This window comes from Oryctolagus cuniculus, chromosome 3 (genome assembly GCF_964237555.1).
Source record: "Oryctolagus cuniculus chromosome 3, mOryCun1.1, whole genome shotgun sequence".
Classification (NCBI taxonomy): domain Eukaryota; kingdom Metazoa; phylum Chordata; class Mammalia; order Lagomorpha; family Leporidae; genus Oryctolagus; species Oryctolagus cuniculus.
The window spans coordinates 115441844-115447843 of NC_091434.1; positions in this window are offsets into that span (position 1 = coordinate 115441844).

The following is a 6000-nucleotide window of genomic DNA, read 5'->3' on the forward strand; positions in this document are numbered from 1 at the left end:
TTTGTATTTAATACATACAGTATTCAGTTCATGAAGAATGTGGTAGTTGGTTATTGAGCTGTTTCCTCAGAAGTGATGGTTCAAACTGTAAGTATGAATAGACTTGGGGAAAGACGGGGTGTAAGGAAGAGCAGAGGTCTTTTAATAATCCTAGAAAACTCTTGCATTTGGGAAGGGAAGAGAGACAAGCACAAGACAAGAGACTGCAGCCGTCAGAAACGTAGAAAGACAATATACATTGGTGTTACTTCCAAGGAGGTATCTTCAAGTGAAGCAGAGGGAAGGAACCCCGTTATCAATCACCACTGTCATGAGAAAGATCCAAAGGAAGGGATCAAACGACAGTGAGGAGGACCATTTTGACAAGGAAATTAACTCAGTAGATGCATTTGTTGGAGAATAATGTTGGTAAAAGGGAAAAAAAAGGTACTAGTTAAGTGCTATCTGTGCTTACAGGCAGTGAAAAAGGAGAGGTTAAATTCATGAGAGAAAGAATTAATTTTGAGAGAAAGAACAAAGAATTAATTTTGAGAGAAAGAACCTGTGAGACCCTGGAAGTAATGCTGTCCTGGGCCAAAGTGGAGAATTTATAATCTGGCCAATCTGATTAGCTTGCTTCCTTCCTTCCTTCCTTCCTTCCTTCCTTCCTTTCTTTCTTTCTTTCTTTCTTTCTTTCTTTTTTTCCTGCTCTACATTAGTCTAGAAATGCAATGGTCCTCAGCCCATGAACCCCGACAAGGCCCTGCTATCTTTGAGGAATGAATGTAACAGAATTCTTGTTCACTCTTCAGGAGGCCTGGCTCTTTCCCTCTCCTGTGGATCCAGCTATGGCTATTCTTCTTTGGAAGCCTCTCAGAAAGATTAAAGGCAAAGGAAGGAATCTTCCCAATCTGTCCCTAATCTCTCCTTATAGGAGTCTTTGGCCTCTTTATTCTGCCCAGATTGGCCTTTTCTACCAGAGCATGAGCTTGCTATAACCTTGACCACTCTGCGCATTTACCTAAACCCCTCTATTCACTAGGATGCATTGCTAAACCTGTGCCAGACAAAAATCTTCCAAGATTTTGCTCAAATCTCAACTGTCCTCTCTGTCTTCCCCAAGTGTCCCAGCTTAAGGTCATCTTACCTCCGCTGAATCTACCCTTAGAATGCATTGCCTTGAGTTGACGGTGATATTTTCATATGTGCTGGGCTAAAACCCACACCTAGAGTGCTCTGGGGATTCATGCGAATACAGCCATTTCTGAAGGCTTGTCAGGGGAATATCAAAAAATTGTGTAGCCTCTTCAGGTCACTTAAGACTTTGTGCCTGCACCTTCAAAGGGGTTACCCAGATAGATGTTCAGGACTCAAAGACCTTGGTGTTTTGGTATTTGCTTCACAAATTACTACAGTAATTACTATAACAGTATAATAAATTACTCCCCAAATTTACTGACTTAAACAATGAAAAATTGTTTTACTCAGGAATCTTCAAATTGGGCCAGGCTCTGCAGGAAGAGTTTGCTTCCAAGGTTTTGCAGCCTGTGCAGCTAGGGCAACTTGAAGGCTAGAATTAGCACAACCTCTGAAAGCTCCTTTGCTGACAGGCCTGGGAACTGGAGACACTCACATAACTTAAAGCTACAAATAGCTGGGTCTTCTCAAGCATTTCTGCCTCAGTGCACTATCTCCATTGGGTCCCTCCAGGTGGTGGCTCAGGACTGGAACCAGGTTGTCAGACCTTCCAAGTTGTCTCAAGGCATATACCAAAACGAGTGAGCCATAATCCAAGGTCAGGGAAATAGATCCTATAACTCAATGATGAAGTTAGACATTGCAATATAGGAAGAGTAAATGCAATATAATAGGGGCTAGCATTGTGACCTAGTGGGTTGAACCATCATCTGCAATACCAGCAGCCCATGTGAGCACCTGTTCAAGTACCAGCTGCTCCACTTCTGACCCAGCTCCTTGCTAATGCACCTGGGAGAGCAGCAGAAGATGGCCCAAGTGTTTGGGTCCCTGCACCCACCTGAGAGACTCACATGAAGTTCCTGGCTTCAGCCTTTTCTACCTTTGGCTATTGAGGCCATGTTGGAGAGTGAACTAGTAGGTGGAAGATCTTTCCCTCTCTGTCCCTTCTTCTTTCTCTGTAACTCTGGCTTTGACTTTCAAATAAATAAATCTTAAAAAAAAGAAAAGAAATGGAGCAGATAGAGGGTGGCAATCATCAGAAAATAAGAACTTCCAGATTCACCTTTGTTCTTTCGTCAATCTCTTGACATTCCCTCTTCCAGTTCTAGCTCCATATTGACAGCATCTTGGTAACTCATTGATCTTTCTTGCTCTTTGACTCTGTGTTGAGCCAATAGATTTAAGGTATAAATGCTAAACTTCAGGGTCAGACTGAAGCAAAGTCTAATTCCCTTTCTTGCTTCTAGTACAACCTTAGGAAAATAACTTATTCTTCATAATTGATAGCTCTCACCTGGACAAAAATCATGTCCTCAAAAATGATACCTTCATTCCAATCCATGTTGCTCCCCTGCCTGGTCCCATACAGAGCAGAGACCTCCTTCCTGTACCTGCTGTCATAGGCAATCTCCTCCCTGATCACTGCAAGCCCGGTGAGAAAAATAAAGAAAAACCAACCCTCCAATAAATACAAATAAGTGCATTTACTCCACCCACACTGCCTTCACAGGATAAGCTATTTAATCATGTGCTAATAATAAAAAGTCGACTTTCCTGATGCCAGACGTGGGAGGCTGAGGCTGCCCTCAGTGCCCTGGTGTTAATTACTTCCTTGACTAACTGCAAGAGACACTTATTAAATTTTGAGACTCTCTGACTATAAGGGGAACATGCAAGCACAGCTGATGTCTCTTTCACTTTCTGAATTAAGGATCAAAAGTGCCAGCCAAGGTAGAAAGGAAGAGCATTGCTCAGGTGGGAGAGCAGCAGATGGAAGTGTGTTGAGCTTGGGCTCATCATCCAGGGAGCAAAGGAAGCTGTAGAATGTGTAACAGCAAGAGCCAAGCAGACCTGGATCCTAATGAAGCCTTACTCCAGCACCTGTGCACAAACATTGTGGTCTCCACTACCTACTGGAGATCATTTTCATCTATAAAATGATCTTAGTGACAGCTACCATGTAAAGTTGCCAGTAATCATGAAAATCCTCCAAAATAAGACCTTTTGTCCAGGTGAGATATATCAATCAGAAAGATTAAATTATTTGCCTAATGTGAGTACTCTGCAAATGCTACTGGTCATGCTAATAGGAGAATTAACTATTATCATCATTACTCACGCTAAAATGTCAGCTCAATTTCACAATATCCCACTATTAGTACCCAGGCCAGCAACATCAGATGATGACAAAGGTAAATAATGCCAGAAAGGAACAATACTCAAAATTTGTTTCAATGAGACTAGGGTTGATGTCAAGGCTTTCCTGGCAACATTCTCTGGTTATTCAGGTATCTTTCCTAAGCTTCATCCCATGAAAAGTTCTCCAAACCAGAATTAAATTTGAATTGCAGCCCCACTGCATCCACCTGCTAGCTACCTGGTTTCAGACCAAAGGAAAATTCTCTTTTGACTTCCTGTTCTATAAAATGGAAGTTAAAACATACACAATAAACTTGTTTAAGAAATGACATGGAGAGGCGGTGTTGTGGCACAGCAGGTTAAGCCATCACCTGCAAAGCCTCTGTCCCATATGGAACGCCAATTCAAGTACCAGCTGCTCTACTTTTGATCTAGCTCCTGCTAATGTTCACAGAAGGCAGCACAGGCTTGTGAAAGTGCTTAAGTCTCTGTCATCCATGGAGGAGACCCAGACAGAGTTCCAGGTATCTGGCTTTGGCCCAGGCAACCTTTGGCTATTGGGGCCATTTGGGGAGTGAGCTAGCAGAAAAAAGATCTCTCTTTCTCTCTGCTCCACTCTCTGCTCCACTCTCTGTCTCTCTGCCTTCAAATAAATAAAATAATTTTTTTTTAAAAATTATTTATGTGAGAGGTAGAGTTAAAGAAAGAGGAAAGACAGAGAGAAAGTTTTACATCCACTGGTTCACTCCCCAAATGGCCACAATAGCCAGAGCTGAGCCAATCCAAAGCCAGGAGCCAGGAACTTGTACTGGTTTCCCATACAGGTTCAGGGCCCAAGCACTTGGGCCATCTTCCACTGATTTTTCAGGCCATAAGCAGAGAGCTAGAAAGGAATAAGAGCAGCGAGGACATGAACCAGTACCCATAGAGGATGCCTGTACTGCAGGCAGAGCGTTAGCCTACTATGCCACAGCACCATCCCCTAAACTAAATCTTAAAAAAAAAAAAAAAAAGAAAGAAATTACATGCTGCAAACCTAAAATACCTGGTTTTCATTATGGGCAACACAGATAGTGAGGTACATTATTATTCTTAATCCAGGAAATATTCAAGCTTCATCAACCTAGGGAAAGAGCATGTCCTGAAATCTGCACCTTCCACTTTTTGTTATTTCCCACAGCCCATGTACACACACCACTTGCATACCCATACATGTACATAGCACAGAAATATACCACACGCACACACAATACACACATGACCATTTAGAATGGGTGCCTGTTTCATCTGCCAATACTTTTTTTATTATTTTATTTAGTTGAAAGACAGAGTTACAGAAAGAGGTTGGGTCAGAGAGAGAGGTCTTCCATCCAGTGGTTCACTCCACAACTGGCTTTAACAGCCAGAGCTGTGCCAATCCAAAGCCAGGAGCCAGGAGCTTCTTCCACGTTGCCACGTGGGTGCAGGGGCCCAAGGACTTGGGCCATCTTCTACACTTTCCCAGGCCATAGCAGAGAGTTGGACCAGAAGTAGAGCAGCCGGGATACGAACTGGCGCCCATATGGGCGCCCATATGGCACTTCAGGCCAGGGCGTTAACCCACTGCGCCACAGTGCCAGCCAGCCAATGCTTTCTGAATTAAGGTAATCTACCTTAAACAATCCAGAGTGCAATATTTACCTACTATAGGATGTAACACGGAGAAGAGAGGAGATTGCTCTGACTCTGTCATTTTGGTCCTAATATATTTCACATCTCCATCTGACAAAGGATTCACAAATCCAAGCTAATCATCACAATTTCATGGAGACTTTTAAAGGGACATACACTTGAGTCCTACTACAGATCTACTATATCAGAATATGCATGGGCTAGAATTCCAAGACATATATATATAAAAGATCCTTATATGATTCTAATGATCAACCAGGTTCAAGAACTACTACTAAAAATTTGATTCTCACAATCTCTGAGCATTCTGGATTCAGAAAGAATAACTAACCCACTTTATAGGTAAGGAGTATGAGGATGGGTAAAATTTGACCAAATGATAAGTCCATGAATGGTTTTTTTTTTTCATTTTATTTTTAATTTATTTATTTGCATGCATTTCATAAGTACAACTTTAGGAACATAGTAATTCTTCCCACCATACCCACCCACCTACCCACACTCCTATCCCTCTACTTCTTTGCTCTCCTGTTCCCAGTCTCGTTTTTTTTTTACTAAGATCTATTTTCATTTAACTTTATACACAGAAGATTAACTCTATTCTAGGTAAAGAGTTCAACACTTTGTATGAGGAAGAAAAAAAAAGAGAGAAAGAAAAATAAAACAAAAAAAATAAAACAAAAACTGCTTGAGAGCATTTTATTTTATCATTACAGAAACTGGAACCAACATCATTAATATTTTAAAAATATAGACTCAAGTTTCTGACCTATAGTATTTCTTTTTTTTTTTTTATCTTTTATTTAATGAATATAAATTTCCAAAGTACGACTCATGGGTTACAATGGCTTTCCCCCCCATACCATCCCTCCCACCCACAACCCTCCCCTTTCCCACTCCCTCTCCCCTTCCATTCACATCAAGATTCATTTTCGATTATCTTAATATACAGAAGATCAGCTTAGTATACCTTAAGTAAGGATTTCAACAGTTTGTTCCCACACAGAAACATAA